This window comes from Cervus canadensis, chromosome 21, assembly GCF_019320065.1.
Source record: "Cervus canadensis isolate Bull #8, Minnesota chromosome 21, ASM1932006v1, whole genome shotgun sequence".
NCBI lineage: Eukaryota > Metazoa > Chordata > Mammalia > Artiodactyla > Cervidae > Cervus > Cervus canadensis.
In genome coordinates this window covers 3,793,380-3,808,989 of record NC_057406.1, presented here as the reverse complement: position 1 = coordinate 3,808,989, position 15,610 = coordinate 3,793,380, and the positions used below count along the sequence as shown (strand labels likewise).

The window sequence follows — 15,610 nt, the reverse complement described above, 5'->3', positions numbered from 1 at the left end:
GTCTATAATTCAGTTGGAATTGATTTTTGTGCATGAGAGTAAAGGTCTGTTTCTGTATTTTTCCGTCGGAGCACAGAATTATCCCAGCCCAGTTATTGAAAAAACACACATTGGCTGCTGTAGCGCCGTGTGTATCATATATGTGGATGTGCACTCTCCTTTCTTTTCCATTGATCTCTGTGTCTGTCTGTAGTACTATAGTCTTAAGTATTATCACTTTCTACAGTTTTAACATACTGTAGGTCGATTGATTGAGTCCTTGATTAAGTTGATTGAGTCCTTCCAACTTGTTTCTTCTTTTTTAGAGTGTTATGGCTATGTTTGGTCATTTGTATTTGCCCATAAAAGTTTTAAAAGCAGCTGGACAGAGTCTGCACATTCGTGCTTGTGTGTTTATGTGCACACACATTTACACACATGTACACGCATAAAACTGTCACAAAGAAAATAATTTAAAATCTCTACTCATTCAAATTGCATTGGTGAGAATCAGTTTAATGAGAATTGACATCTAAACAATACTGAGTCTTCTAACCCATGATCATGGTATATTTGCCATTTATTTAAGATTATTATGGGGTTTTTTGACCCATGCATTATTCAGAAATGCATTTCTTAAATTCTGAACAAATAAGAATTATTTGGGGGGCATTCATTTCTAATGTAAATATTTTATGATCAGAGCACGTGCTTGATGTTCTTTGTCCTAAATAATGTATTGAGACTTGCTTTATGACCCACTATATGGTCAGTTTCTGTAACTGTTCTATGTGTGCTTGAAAAGTCACATCTGTTTTCTAGTAGTGGAGTACAGTATTTTTAGGTCAATTTTGTAAATTTTTTACATTTTTAGTGATGCTTTTGTCTATTTTGGTTTACCAGTTACAGAGATGTTTTAAAAATCAGCCTGTGACTATAGATTTCTCTAAATTTCTCCTCTTAGTTATATAGCATTTTTCTTTATATATTTAGAGACAGTATTATTAAAATATTTATCAGGTCTTGAAAAATGTCCCCATTGTCATTGTAAAGTGACCTTCTGTATCTCTAAAAATGCTTTTTGCCTAACATAAATATAGCTACTTTACCTCACTTTTGGTTGATATTTACATGGTAAAACCATTACTGTCCTTTTATTTTCAGTCTTTTTATATCGGAAATGTTTGTTGTAAAGAGCATAGTTGACTTTTTCTTAGTCTAGTTTCTTTGCCTTTTAGCTATTGCATTTAGCCCATTCATATTTAATGTAATTGCTTATCTGTTTATTTTTAAGCCACTCTGATTTACTTTCTATTTTATTTTCTCTTGCTTCTTTTGAATTGTTTTATATAATTAAGCATTTGTCTTTTTCTAGTTTAAATTTTTAAATATTTTTTTCTATTCTGTTCATAGTTCCCTGGGAAATTATAACCTGCATCCTTGACTAAGGAAAATTTAATGTTTTTCAGATCTTTACCCCTTTTCCAGATAATACAGGACTGCTTAGCGTCTCCTACCTTATATGCTACTGTTATATATTTTCATTCTATTTTTACAACCCTATAAAATAGGGTTATTATTATAGTTCCATAAAATCAGTTTTCACTCAGATGCCTTCACATACTTACTCCTGTCCTGCCTTTCACCCCTTCTTACAGCTTTGTCTGTCTACCTGGGGTCATTTTCCTTCTGCCTGAAGTCTTTTAGAATTTCCTTTAAAACGGGTTCATGGGTGAGGGACTCTTTGGCTTGTTAGAAAATGTGTGCCTGATTCCAGGATTTGGGGTAGCTGTGGGATCTCAGTGTTTCAGCACAGCGGTCCCCAGCCTTCTTGGCACCAGGGACTGGTTTCTTGGAAGACAGTCTTTCCACAGACTGGGATGGAGGGTGCGGTGGGGATGGTTCAGGCTGTCGTGCGAGTGATGGTGGGTTCAGGTGGTAATGCCTTTGGACTCTGCCTGCCCGCCTCCATCTCTCATAAGTTCAGTTCAGTCGCTCAGTCATGTCCGACTCTTTGCGACCCCATGGACTGCAGCATGCCAGGCTTCCCTGTCTTTTATCATCTCCCGGAGCTTGCTCAAACTCATGTCCGTTGAGTCAGTGATGCCATCCAACCACCTCATCTGTTGTTCCCTTCTCCTCTGGCCTTCAGTCTTTCCCAGTATCAGGGTCTTTTCTTTTCCATCTCTCATAAACTTGGCCCTATGTACAGAACCTCCAAGCCTGTCCACCATACTTAGAATATGTCCATAGGTTCCAGCATGTCTTGACAGGTCCTGTGTGTCCTGTCCCCACCTGCCTCTTCATTTAGATCCAGACTGGTTTCCTCCTTTAGCATTCCCCAGACATGCCTCCTTTTTTGTTCCTTGAATCTGTGATTTCTCACCTCAAGGAAGTCGTTATCTTCCTCCCTTGGCTGAACTCTCTCCCCTGGCTCAGCCTTCTCTTCCCTTCCTCAGGGAAGCCTTCCCGGAGCCTCGTCAGCCCCTCCTGGGACCTGCTTTGTTCCTTCAGCTTGTCTCAGTGTGTAATTATTTGTGTATTTGCATCTTAATTACCCTCTAGATGAAGATCCGTAAGGGCATGGACCATTTTTTTTTCTGTTTTTTATCTCAGTGTAATATGCCACTGACAGGCACATACTAAATGTCCAATAAATATTTTTAGATGGGTACATGACTGAGTAAGGCGGTGAACAAATGAATGAAAAAGCAGCAGCTTGATGAAGTATGTGTGTGTTTATTTGACAGGTCGGGAGGATGGTTCTAAGCAGAGGAGAAATTTCTCCCATGGATTTGATGATTCTTTTGTGAATTGAATAAGCTTGGTTTGGCAGCAGTATTATTTCAGCTTTGTTTGGTGATTCAGCCCCTTCTAATAACTCACACCAGTCAAGCTTTCATTGAACTTTAATTTCAGTATTTTGTGTTTAAGAAAGCAATATATATTGCATATGCCTAGACCCTGCCTGGAGAATCCCAGGGACAGGGGAGCCTGGTGGGTGCCGTCTGTGGGGTCGCACAGAGTCGGACACGACTGAAGCAACTTAGCAGCAGCAGCAGACTAGGAATCAGAGCTGAGCATAAACATCAGTTAATAAAAACAGCTCCGTTCTCTGATTGCTTTGGATCGGCGGGCTGTGTTCTGTGCTCACACATCGTCCTTGGGTTGGGGGTGAGGGCTCGTGTTACCTTAGGTTAGGCATTCCTGTTCCCTGTGGGAAGTCAGCGGTTCTGACCCCCTGGAAGACTTCCTCTTTCTCCGCCACCCTTGAGGATTAGAAATTTCTAGGTGGCATATCCAAGCAAACTGGACTGTCAGCTCCCTCAGGCTAGGAACGGGGCTGGAAGCCTGTCTGCCCCGTTTTTTGGAGGTGTCTTCTAGTGATGGACTGGGATTTCTAGTTCCAGGGAAAAGACAACCTCCCAAAGGGTTGCTCACCCCGAAGGACGGCCCTCGGCGGCTGTGTTGCATCAGGACACAGACCAGCTGCTCGTCCGCCGCTCCCTTGCGGGGACCCGCAGTAATGACACAGTAGCAGATGCCATTGGAAAATCCCAGCCCCGGCACCGCAGGGGCAGTTTCTTATTTGTCAGTGTATTGTGGCAAGTGGGATTTTTTGTTGTTGTTGTTTCCAAATAGAAACAGCTGAACTTTATTTGAAATGTTTTTCTTTGATTCTTTTTTTGCTCTGTGTTTTGATCAGTTGTCCTTGATGTGGGTTTTATATATATATATATATATATATATATATATATATATATATATATATTGTTTTTATTGGAGGAGGAGGGGACAAGGATAGGATGAGCAGACTGGGTTGGGGTTCTTTCTGTTCTTTTCTCTCTTTTCCTTCCTTCTTTTCTCTTTCTTTTTTTCTTTTTTTATTGAAAAGCCTCATTTGTTAGTGTTACTTGTGCCCAGAAATGTTAACTTTATAGGAAGAATAACCAAACAGTTTCCCCACCCATCTCATGTCAAGGAGGGATGGATGGCATAGTGGCACGAGCATCAGCTCTGGGCCTACACAGACACAGGTTCTGCCACTTATCAACCTCTGAACACGTCACTTCACCTGTATTATGAGTTTTAGCTTATTTATCTAAAATGGGACCGACCCCCACAGGGTTATGGTGAAAGTAAAATGTGCTGTGTGCAAACTGCCCAGCCTATAGTTTCTCAACAAACAGACGTTGTCATACAGATATCCTGTTACAGCTGTTACTGCCTAGGAGAAAGGTAAATTTTCATCTATGAGCACATTGTGGGTCAGTGGTAGAACTTAAATAATAGTAATAATATCATAAAACAGAAAAGAGAGTCCCGAAACGTACTCTCACATACACAACAAAGACCCCCTGTAGTTGAAGAGTGAAGGGTGGTCTTTTTCCATAAATGATGCTAGACCAATTTAATATCCATTACGGGGAAGAAAAACCTGCCACCCGAATGTCACCCCATTCACCCACACTAATTGAAGATAACTCATAAACCTTCATGTGGAAGGTAAAACACAAGAGCTTCTAGAAGGAATCATAAGAAAGTATGGTTCCTGTCCTGGAATAGGCAAAGGTTTCTTAAACAAGACATCAAAATTTTAACTGGGAAAACACTAACTTTGAAAAAGTGTTTGCATTGTAAACATGTATCTGACAAAGGACTCATCCCCATGCTAATTTAAGGACTGATGTGAAACAGCAAAAGATAATTCAGGTTCTGAGAATGAACAAAAGACCCACGGCATCTCACAAAAGAGGAAACCTGGATGGCCAGTAATGGTACAGAAAGAGCCTAGCATCCTCATCAGGGAGTGCATGTTTAACCCACAGTTAGGAACCCACCAGAAGGGCTGATGAGATGACAGGACCAATGGATGGCAAAGGTGTGGGGCAGCCTGAACTGTGATAAATTGATTTGGGAGATGTCCATTGGAAAAATCCCTTTGGAAAACTTAGGCAGTGTCTGCTAACTCTAGGCATCCGCCCGCCCTGTGAGCCAGCAGTTGAACCCCTAGATGCACCCCCAGGAGAAGCACGTACATGTGTCTGTCATAAGACGTGTGCAGGAGTGTTCCTAGTCATGGTATTTGTAATAGCAGTCACAGAAGAGTGTGGACGTTCATTCCACAGAGCGGTGTACAACAGTAAAGAATGAGCTGCCCTGTGTCACATGGGTGAGTCTCACTAACAGCATAGAGCTAAAGAAGCCAGATTCAAAGTGAGTGCACACTCTGACTCTATGCACAGAAAGTGTAACAACAGGCAGAATCAGTCTGTGACAGTAGCAGTCAGGATGGTGGTTACGTTGATGGGTAGGAGGGTGGGCACAGGCGGGGAGTGGCACCTAGGGGCCTTGCAGGGGCCATCTGGGTGGGCTCCTGTGACGTGCACCCATGGGAAAACCAGTCAGGATGTTCACGAGGAGGCATGCCTTCTGTTGCTTGTCACACTGACACTTAAAACTCACTGCATGGTTTCTGGGCGCCCAACCCTGTGCTGCATATATACACCCTTTAACCTACATTACCTTGCACAGCGGTTTCTTTCCTCCTCTTTTTAACAGGCCTCTTTGTTAAGCACTGTCATTTCCCAGATGGGAAGAGTGGTACTCATGGAGTTGGTTCCCCGAGCACAGCTGGCTCTGCCAGCTCCTGGGCAGTGGGGCCGTGGGGCCAGCCCCGCGCTGTCTGTGCCCTGTTCCTTGTTCACGCGTCCAGACTTCTGTGCCGGCGCTTCCTGCCCCCTTCACAGTGCTTCTCAGGTGGACTCCCCGGGGGACACGGGGCACGGGGGTGTGCAGCTGTGTTGGCGCCAGTCTTGTCACATGTCTAGCACGTGGTTCCCTCCCCCGCTCCGCTCTGGCCTCAGTAGTGATCCAGGTGGATGCTGAAGCCCTGAGGTGGTGGCCACCCTGGAAAATGGGTACCTCTCCGCCGGCCCAGCTCTTCCTCCTCTTAGACTTGAGCACGCGTGCTCTTCTGGAGTTCTCCCGCCACCCCCCAGCTGAGCCCGAGCGCCTCGTCTCTCTGTGCATCACTTGTGTTCCTCTGCCCCTCCGTGAGTGTAGCACAAACTCCTGGATGTGTAACCTTTCCCTCCAGAAAAGTCTGTCCTGGGCGGGATCTGTGTCATACTGCACACTCCGCGTCGGCCCCCGCAGACCCCAGGGGTGTCACCGCAGTGTGTCCCAGGGCATATTTCTGTCTGCAGTATCTTAAATACCTATTATATGAGAGAAGTCTTCTAAGTAATACATACACGTGTCAGACCTGTGGTAAGAGGCGTCTGCTGCAGGACTCCCTGGAATCTGTGCAGTTCTCGTATGCATTTTGGAAATTCTGGGCCACAGTGCCACATCTTGGGGAATGCAGGAATTTTAGTGGAAACTTGGGAACACGCTCCATTCAGTCCTCTCTTCACCAGCAGTCTGGGCCTGCCAAGCTGCCGCCAGAGGGAGGCGTTGGAGGAAACACCTCAAGCATTCCAGGCTGGCAGCGCTGGCTGGCCTTGCTGTTGCCTATAAAGGCATCAGCGGTCCCACACCAGGGGGGCGCTCGTGCTGTGCGCACTGCATGCCTGCTGACCCCGTCTGCCTCTGCCCGTCCTGACGCTCACATGGCGGGACGTCTTCCTGCTGAAATAGGTCTTCATCCTCCGGAGGGGAATGATGCCTAGTGTTAAGTTCTGTCCCCAGCATCACGCAGCTGGTGGTCGTTCAGTGATCTTTTGCTCATTTGTTGAGCTGACATTAATTAAAACTAGAAAACCTCTTACTGCTTTTGGCTTTAAAGAGATAAACGCTGGGCTTGGCTTCCCAGTTACATGATGCAGGTTTTTAAAGCCTCTCACTGATGCTCTTACCCCTCACCTAGTGTGGTTGAAGGTGTGCGAACCAAGTCTTTGTCCTCGTCCAGAGCAAACAAGCATGGACACGATTTGGCGGGTGCACGGAGGCCTCCCTGGGCCCCTGTGTGCAGCGAGCGGACGTGGGGCTAAGGATGGGGAGTGCTCTGCCGCCATGCTGCACCCCGCGTCCCTCAGGCTCCACAGATGCAGGCCAGACGCGTTCAGAGTGAGAGGGCAGGAGCCCTACCCATTTGATGTAGCTTCTACAGTTTCCTAGCAACTGTTTGATGTAGCTTCCACAGTATCTTAGCGGCTGGTTCCCCAGCACTGGAAGCCAGAAGTTGGAGGCGTGGGATGTCCTGTCATGAATGAGACGCTCACAAAAGTGGACTCTGCTTCCTTGTTCAGGTGTGTTGGCAGATGGTCCAGCTGTTTTAAAATGAGACGTAAATGCTTCCAGTTATACTCCTTCAGATTGTGTCTACTTTTGGTTGTGCACATCTTGTTTTCTTACATCGTGAAGATCACAGCGGCTTGAAATGAAAACTGTCATCACCACACTGAAACACTCGCGTGTGGAGTCTGTGAGCGGCACACGTCTCCTGCGCGCACAGAGGCCAGAGTGCATGGTCTGCCCTCTGACCTTGGGCCTGGCCACCCACGGGTCTTGCTCAGCCTGCCTCACTCAGCCATGCCCTCTCCTCAGAGGTCAGAGTGCATCAGTCCTGCTCTGACCTGTTTACTTGCACGAGAAGCAAGATTGCTTGAGGTTTACTGTCATGTCACTTAGAAAACGGGAGTCTGTCCCTTCCCGAGGTGAGGTGCTTAGCATGAACCGCGTGGCCTGCAAGTGACCACATGCCCCTTGTTCCCACTCCGCCTGGGTTGGTGAGAAAGTGGAAGCTGCTCGAGTTCCTGTCAGTCACTTGACCCACCTGGCTTGGAGATGTCACTGTTTTCTTAATTTGACTTCTCAGTGGTTATTATTAATGTTTTAAGTGCCACCATGTACAGTTCATTCCAAACCAGAAACAAAACTTTATGCGAACATTTATTGCCATTCGTTTTTGTCCTTAAAGTTCTGCTCCTTTGGGTGGTTGATTTAACAGACACCATTTAAAGTTTAAATTTTATTTTCACTAGACGGTCCCCACACTGCCACACCCAGTGTCAGGCAGCCCTTCCTGACTCTCCTTCGGCACCGTGGCTCCCTTGCCGGCTGTCTTCCCGGGGTCTCCTTCCGTCTACACTGGCCATTCTCCCGGTTAGAGCTAAACCTTATTTATTTGAGAGAAGTCTGCCAGAATCCTGGTTCAAATGAGGCCCCTTTTTATTATTTCATTTATCCTGTCATTTCACATTGTTGCTGTTACAGCAGTTAGTAGTGTTTGTTTCTCTCTACTGAATATTCTCGGAAGTTCAGGAGGACTGCGGCGTCAGGCCTTCACCTCGTGGACACTTAGCTGAAGCTGCGTTTACAGGTAAACACACGCGTGCCCACCTGTGCGTTGCCTCCCTCCGTGGTGATTGCCCTGACTCTCCGTCCTTTAGTTGGAGATTGGCACAGGGAGAATAAAGACCTGAGGAATGGTGTTGTGTTTAATGAGATCCTCTTGTAGCTTCTGATGCTGGTTGAGAAACACTGACTTGTGAGAGGCCGTGAACAGGCGACCGACCCTTCATCGGGTGGAGTGGTGGCAGGGGCAGCTGGAGAACTAACCGCTGCTGATAGCTGAGCAGATGGGATTTCACTGACCTGAGTGACCTGGCTTTTTCTAGCCCCCCAGGCTCCTCTGTCCGTGGGACTCTGCAGGCACGAATGCTGCACTGGGTTGCCCTGTCCTCCTGCAGGGGATCTTCTGACCCAGGGAGGGAAGCTGCATCTGCTTTCTCTGACAGGCGGGTTCCTCACTGCTGCGCCGCCTGCGGAGCCACCTCGCCCGGTCCTAGAGCTTAGGCTGGCAGTGCTGGAGTCTGAGCCTAGGTCCTTCCTCGGCCACACTCACTCCTGCTGTTACAGATGCTGGTTGGTCCCCATTCCCCACGCCGTCTTCCCTCCAAGCCACCCTCCATGGCTCCCAAAGAGAGCTGCCTGATTTTTCTGCTTCAGCTCTTTCAGTGGATTCTCATTGTATAAAATGCACACTCCTTCTTACAGCCTGAAACTCCTCTGGCCTCTGGCCTCGACCCCTGCTCTCTACCAGCATCCTGCCTCCAGCCCCAGCCTTGCCCAGCTCGTGTCTCCCGTCTTGGGTCCCACACGGCCGGCGCTGCTGCTGTCTCCCCAGCGCACCAGGTGACCAGCTTCTCTTTATCCTGAATTCTTAGCTCAGTCCCCCCCTCAGAGAAGCCGTCTCCCACCTCCCTCATCGGTGGTCCTTGTCCTTCTGTGGTCAGCCTTGACCGTGTCAGCCTGAAGGTCTGTCTGAGGCTGATGCCCGCCTCCTGTCTAGAATGCCAGAGGGGTGGGGACCTGCGTGTCCCGTTAGTTACTGGATCCCCGGCACCGAGCCTTCCTGTTTGTCAGACGAGCACCCAGATGACGGTTAGATCCTGAGAGGCTGGGTATGTGTTAACAGTGGAAGCCTGCGTTTGTATCTAAATCGCTTGCGCTCATTCCAGTGGAAGTGTCAAGAAGCATGTTGTTCACAGAGGACAGCGAAAACATGTTGAAGTATTAGATTTCTGAAATTGAGTGAGGTTCCCCCCAAAGTGGGACAGCCAGTACTTTAGAAGTTTTAAAAAGACCTGTATCAAGGAAGAGCTTGAGACGTTAGTATCCCCCCTGCAGCCAGCTTGGCTCAGGTGTCACAGGTGCTTATTTCCAGTTAGTGCTGGAGTCATTTGCACACTCTCAGTTCCTGCTGAGGTTGTCTTGACTGTGAAGTGGACACCGCAGTGCTCCTCCTCTAGTGAGAATCATCTGTGCGCCCAGCCCTCAGCCCGCCTGCTTGTGATCGCAGTGCATGCAGACAGCATGAGACTTCCACAGGTCTGTGCCCGTCCAGACCTGTGGGCCTGCCGCTCTTGCCTGCTGACTGGTTGCTGCTGTGGGTGGCGGGAGGAGAGGCCACCAGCATGGGCTGGGTGACCGTGGGGTTCATCGTGTCCAAATGTTTGGACTAAGGACCGGTGGTGTGGGTGCTTGGCAGCCCGCACGTGCAGTGCACTGAGAGCCGGCTGGCTCTCATCTAGCCCAGAACCCTCCAGAAGCCCCCACACTGCTTGTGTTCTTCATGTAAGCCTTTGCATTTGAGAACTGTTTTTGACCCCTGGCTATGCTTTATTCATATAAAGATGTTGTTAGTACCAGGCAAACAATAAGCTTCCATAATTTAGATGCAGTTACTTAGTTTTTCTGGGCTTCCCAGGTGGCTCATTGGTAAAGAATCTGCCTACGATGCAGGAGACACAGATTTGATTCCTGGGTCGGGAAGATCCCCTAGAGGAGGGCCTGGCAACGCACTCCAGTATTCTTGCCTGGAGAATCCCCATGGACAGAGGAGCCTGGTGGGCTACAGTCCACGGGGTCCCAAAGAGTCAGATACGACGAAGTGACTGAGCACACATGCACCTTTCTACTCTAAACTTTAATTTCATTTTAAACTGTTCACTGTTACTTATAAAGATGTTTTGCAGAGGTAATCACTCTGACCAGTATCTGAGGGCTTATTTTATCTTTTGAGAAAAAGGGACTCTGTTTCAAGTCTTATAAAACCTGCCACTCCTTCCCCTGATGTATAGGCAGAGCTCAGAAGCTTGCAGTCAGCCTGGCCGGAGGGGACTGCTCCGGGCCTCCGCCAGGTCTCCCCTCATGGGCTGGTCCCCCATTATGGGCTGGTCCCTGAGGAGGGCTTAGGGCAGAGGGACGGGGGCTGGAGCCCGTGTCCAGACCAGGCCTGACCCCCAGGGTCCTCCGCCTCCTGGGTCTGTTTCCTCATCAGTAGAAGGTCTGGTATCCCCTCCCGTGAGTGCTGTGCTGGCGAAGCTGGAGGCTTTGTCAGTGCCTGGAGTGGCCCTGCGGGTCATCACACCGCTGGTTCTGTTACGCTTATTATTACTGTTATGACTTCATGCACATAAATAGCAGTGGCTTATGTGAGAGACACTTAATTCCCCTGCAAAGCTTTGCCTACATTGATGGAAGCTAGAAATTTGTTCAGGCCAGCAAGTTCTTTCTTCCAGAGAGCAGAGTGCTGTGGACTTACCCTCTCCGCTAGCGGCGGGCCCTTGAGGGTCCCTACCTCCTTGGCTGCTCCTCACAAGTTTCTCTCTGTAAGAGCCCAGTGACCTCCGGTTACATCATAGCCGCCAGCGGATCCCCTGACGTGAGCAGAGCCTGGGTCCTGGCTTCCCTTGAGCAGTTGACTGCATCCAGAAGGCCTCTCCTGGACGAGGTCCCCCTGGAGCCCGAAGGCTGAGGTGGTGTGGTGGGGGGCCTGCCTGTGTGCCGTTGGCAGCATCGCACGTACTGCTCAGCTCTGGCAGGAGAACTGGGGTCTGCCCCTCTTAGTGGGCGAAGGCCAGGCGCCCGCAACATTTACCTCCTCCTCCCCCTGGGTGAGCGTGCGCACGCGCGAGCCCACGTCCCACAGAAGGGTCAGGGTGAGCGGTGGCAGCGGAGGGACCGAGGGCTGCGGGCCCTGGGGTGGCCGTCCCTGCCCCGCCCCATCCAGGCTGGTCAGTCTCAGACGGGCCTGAGCGCCCCCGAGCACACACGGAGCCGCCTGGCCGCCTGGCCCTCTGGTGTGGTTTGGTTAGACGCGGCCTTGCTCCATCCCAGTCTGAGACCTGTTGTGGGGCTGATGCCAGACCGACGGGCTCTCCATGCGGCGCTCTGAAGTGGTGAGATGGTCCCAGAGTGTGTCATGGACAGGATTAGCTTCAGGCCTGGGGGACCCTTTCCCACAGAGCCCGTGGACATGAGGCACCTGCCTGCCAGCCCCCGCTCACCACAGGGCTTTGGAGTGGGGAGCGCGGGGTGGCCACGGACCGAGGGGGGGTCATCTTCCATGACTTGGCCCCACACTGACAGGCCACGAGGCGGGGCAATGGTGGTGAGCCTCGGAGGCCGGCGCCTGACCCATCTGGGCCCTGAGGGCCCAAAGGCTCATTGCGGCTGGGGCCAGGCTGAGGACAGCGGTTCGCCGTGCCTCGCCTCGTGTGACGCAAGGAGCCTGGGGAGACAGCAGGACGGCTTTGGTTTCCAAGCGGAGAGGACCCTTCGAGCTGTGAGCGTCCCCCCCTGCAGGCGGTCGTGGATGGGAAGTCAGCTGTGCGTACCGAGAACGGTGAATGCAGCCTTTGTTTCAGAATCATTCAGACGCAGGCGGGGTGTGTTTCTCCGGTGGACGCTTGTGTGCTGGGATGTTTCTGTGAGAATTCAGCAGTGTTCCCCTCGGCCTCTGTGCCACTTCCTTTGATGTTCTAGTTCCCTGGGCAGCTGGAGGCTGAAAAGGAGCCGCAGCGCTCAGAGCAGAGGTGTTTCTGAGACGACGCTCTGCCGCAGTGAAGACTGAGGCTCTGCGCCTTCTGGCAGCACCTGCGAAACACGAGTGTGTTACTTTACTGTGATTGTGACCTTCAGTTTGCAAATCTGGCGATAATTTGCCCCCCGCCCCCCGCGCTCTTCTCTTGGGGCTTCCCTGGTGGCTTAACTGGTAAAGAATCCGCCTGCAATGCAGGAGACCAGTGTTTGATCCTGAGTCAGGGAGATCCCCCGGCAAAGGATATGGCAACCTGTGCCATTCCATATTCTTGCCTGGGAAATCCCACAGCCCATGGGGTCACGGAGAGTGGGACACGACTGAGTGACAGGCTCATTCACTTGTCACTCCCCTCTTCTCGCAGGGCTTGTCCACTGTGTTCAGCTGTGAGTTGCCAGTTGAGAGAACACACAGACACTGACGTGCACTCACTGCCAGGATGGACTCCAGACCTTGGGTGGTCTGCGTGGGCGCGGTGCTGACACACCTAGGCCGCAGAGATGTGCCCTCGGGTTAAAATGCGGAAACGCAATCAGACCCTGGACACACCTGCAATTCGCAGAAGGAAGAGCGACCAGCACGGGGTGGGGGGGGGCGGGGGGGGCGGGGGGAGGGGCTGAACACACGCTGGTTTCCAGCGCCCTGTGAGGGGCCAGTGCGCCGTCTGCCCAGTGAGGACTCTGACTTTCTGAGTGAGGAGAGCCTACAGTTTAACTGAGCAAAGTGATGGTTGGAGATGAAGGCAGAGCTTGGATGCAGGTCACCATGCAGCAGAGTGTCCCGACGTTTGGAGGCAGAGCTCAAGCCTGCAGGTGGGGGTGTGGCTCCTTGTTGGCAGACAGTAGCGGTGTTTTTCAGCCTTGTCTCCTCCACGAGGACCCTCCTCTCCTGGGTCCTCTGTGTCACGGGCAGACTGCCCACCATCCGAGGGAGCCCGTACCCACCCCAGCCCCACTTGGGTGCCCGCTGTGGTGTGTTTGCACAGGTTCCTACTCCAGCAGCAGCAGCCTTGGTGTGGCCTGGGCTTCCCTGGCAGCAGTTTAGAAAATGCCTTGTTTTTTTTTTTCCTCAGAGAGTAAATACTTGAAGAGCAGAGCAGAGGTTGGTTAGGGGTCTCCTGCAGACGGGGTCGGGGTCAGAGAAGTGAGCCCACCAGGGACACGGCCCCCCGGGCGCTCACTGTCTCTCTGACTTGCGTGGCCGGGGAAACGCAGGACCGTTGTCACTCGGCAGGAAGAGGAGTCGCCCTCAGTGTCCTGTTCCCACCCTCGTCCCCTCTGGCTGGCGGGAACTGCCGTATTTTGAGGTGTTTTGGTTTTCAGCAACATGAAGCATTTCAGAAAAGTCTTGAAACAGAACTACTGCTTTGCACTCTGAGAAATTCTGCAGTTTTCATCAGTCTTAAAAGCTACTAGCTTAGATGTGGACGTTAACTCCAAAGCATCCTCGTGTTGAGGGAAGTCTCAGGGCAGGTAACGATGTGGTTTTGAAGCCTCACGAGGTGGCCCGGGTGTCCTGTCCTCAGGCCAGCTTTATCCGAGGTGCTGACATGCGTTCTCTGCCCTGCTTAGTGGTGTGCTTGGGAAGTTTGTTAGGTGTGTAAACCCCTGGCTGTACATGGGTTTGTTGTCTAAAAATAATTTTTTAAAATATTCTGCAACCGAAAGGAAATATAGATACTATCTGTAGCATACGTATCTGTTATGTGCATATTATACATATAATATTAAATATATACACATTATACATCTACAGACATGTTAATATATAAAAGACCATAAATAGATACTACATAGTTTATGTACATACACACATATATACTGAGAAGTCAGTAAAATCTTCCAGCATTTAAATTGTTTTAGTCTAAATAGCTGAAGCTCCAGTACTCTGGCCACCTGATGTGAAGAGCCGACTCATTGGAAAAGATTCTGATTCTGGGAAGGATTGAAGGCAGGAGGAGAAGGAGGCGAGATGGATGAGATGGTTGGATGGCATCACCGACTCAATGGGCATGAGTTTGAGCAGGCTCCAGGAGATGGTGAAGGACAGGGAAGCCTGGCGTGCTGCAGTCTGTGGGGTCGCAAAGAGTCCGACACGACTGAGTGACTGAACAACAGCAAATAGTTTAAGTTTTAAGTGCCAGTACTTGGAAAAGTTCATTCATTCATTCAGTGAGTATTTATCGGTTCCTTCCGTGTTCCAGGGCAGTTTGGCAGACCTCTTCTGTAAAGGGCTCCTTTTAATCAGTATTTTTGGCTTTGCTAAGCACTCTCTCTCCCACCATAGCAGTCCAGCTCAGCTGCTGAGCACAACAGTGGCCATAGAAGAATCGTACGTGCATGGGTGTGACTGTGTGCCAATAGAACTTTATTTATTATGGATACTGAAATTTGGATTTCAAGTAATTTTTGTGTGTCGCAAATTGGTATTTCTCTTTTTATTCTTTCCCCCAACCATTTAAAAACATGAAAACTAGGGGCTTCGTGGGAGGTTCGGTAGTTAGGAGGGCCCAGGTTCAGTCCCTGGTCGGGGAACTGAGATTGCACAAGCTGCATGGCGTGGCCAAAGTAAGTTAGTTAATTTAAAAAATATGAAAACTTGTTAGCTTGCATCCATGCGAAAACACAGGCCATAATTCCCCCAGCCCCTGTTTTCAGCAGCTTCTAGACACCAAACACAGTGACCAGAGCAGAGTCCCTGTCATCGCGGGGCCCCCGTCCCCGTCACTTGAAGGACTGCAAGTAGCACTGATTCCAATAACTGAAAGTCCAATGAAAGTGGTTCTCATCAACAGTCTCAGGATCAGTGTTCTAACTCACCTGGCTTGACTTTTTCAGAGTGAGTTTGGCACGTCAGTCCTAGCCTAGGTTAGCAGTGTCATGGCCGTGGGGTCTCTGTCTGTCTCCAGTCGCCTCCCAGCCCGCACTCCCCTGCCTGGTCTCCTCACCTGCCTGGTGCGAGGTTACAGGGCTCAGCGTGGAGCCGACGATGCAGAGATGATGCACTCATGGCTGCTGCCACTCAGGTGGTCGGTCCGGGGACCACGTCTCACTCCACCTCTCCAGGCCCCGAGGCTCCCAGGTGCTCAGTCCGCGCTCTCATCACTAGCTCTTTCAGGGTACCATGTGCTCTGATGAGGGGCCGGACTGTGAGTCCTCACTCCGGTGCTGATCGCAGGGTTCTTTGAAGGCAGTTTTGTTACAAACAGGCTCACGCCTTCTGTTTGGAGTAGCTATGGAAACGTTAGAAGCTCTCTTTTTAAAGCCGAGCAGACAATGAAGCGCTTGAAGTGTTGGTAGG

At 50.1% G+C, this 15,610-nt stretch overlaps 1 protein-coding gene across 2 annotated transcripts in view; it reads left to right on the top strand.

The window, feature by feature from the left end:
- The window catches only part of ATXN10 (ataxin 10), a 140,264-nt gene that overhangs the window by 119,763 nt on the left and 4,891 nt on the right, over positions 1–15,610 (top strand). The window lies entirely within an intron of this gene.